The following is a 248-nucleotide window of genomic DNA, read 5'->3' on the forward strand; positions in this document are numbered from 1 at the left end:
TCTTCTTTATGCACCAAGAGCTTGTAACACTCCAAAGAGAAAGGAAAAATTGAAATCGCATCATATGGCCCCTTTAAGACAAAAAACACAATAAATAAATAAAATTTATGAATGATGCAGTGCTAATTGACATATCTTTTATTACAGTACAGAAACTATAAATTATATTTTCTACCTTATTCTGTGCAGAAAATTGAAATAATTGTTTGTAGTAGGCCTATATAAAAACGATCATAAAATTGCCATTA

Source organism: Sinocyclocheilus anshuiensis, unplaced genomic scaffold (assembly GCF_001515605.1).
Source record: "Sinocyclocheilus anshuiensis isolate Anshui unplaced genomic scaffold, SAMN03320099.WGS_v1.1 scaffold586, whole genome shotgun sequence".
In the NCBI taxonomy this organism is placed as follows: Eukaryota; Metazoa; Chordata; class Actinopteri; order Cypriniformes; family Cyprinidae; genus Sinocyclocheilus; species Sinocyclocheilus anshuiensis.